The sequence below is a fragment of the Polyodon spathula genome, chromosome 17 (assembly GCF_017654505.1).
Source record: "Polyodon spathula isolate WHYD16114869_AA chromosome 17, ASM1765450v1, whole genome shotgun sequence".
Taxonomy (NCBI): domain Eukaryota; kingdom Metazoa; phylum Chordata; class Actinopteri; order Acipenseriformes; family Polyodontidae; genus Polyodon; species Polyodon spathula.
In genome coordinates, this window is record NC_054550.1 from 24,052,133 (window position 1) to 24,052,938 (window position 806).

The window sequence follows — 806 nt, forward strand, 5'->3', positions numbered from 1 at the left end:
TGTGTGTGTGTGTGTGTGTATATATATATATATATATATATATATATATATATATATATATATATATAGCTTTAATTGATATTAATTTATCTATTTTTACACCACTTTTTTATATCCAGGTTATGTATTTTGCTTATAAATGTTCATCTGAAAATAATTTAGATGGATTTTAAATGTTGAATTAGTGATACATCTTTTTTCATTGTAATTGGTACTAAATTAGTACAGCACTGAGGAAGAACCCTACTGGCCAGTACGCAACTCTGCACTAAATGCCTTTGTCGCAAGGGGAGTTGTAGAGATGTTTTTCCGCAAGGCCTATATATATATACGCATACATCAGGCATCAAATGGTATATAAATGGACATTGACAAAATGATTTTTTTTTTTTTTTAATTGTTCGATCATTCATCCTTGACCATGACACACTTGAGTGACTATGACTGAAACATATGCACTTAATCACCTAATAAGTGAGATAGTTGATTGGACACTGGATATGGAGTAATTTCAGCTGTTGAATTTCAAGCTTGAATAAAAACAATAAGAAAATCACAGAAAAAAACAACAACAATATGCCAAGAGAGCAGCACCTGTGTGCAATTGGCATGTTGGAGGCTAGACTAGGGCAGCATGCTGTGGCTCACCATCTTGGGTGCTCACAGACAGCAATTTCAAACCTGGTGAGATGGTATAACCAGACACACTCTGTCAATGACAGGCCACGAACTGGGAGGCCAAGAGTCACAACACCTGCCCAAGATCGACAAATTAAATTGAATCATTGTGGTGTCAATTGTTAATC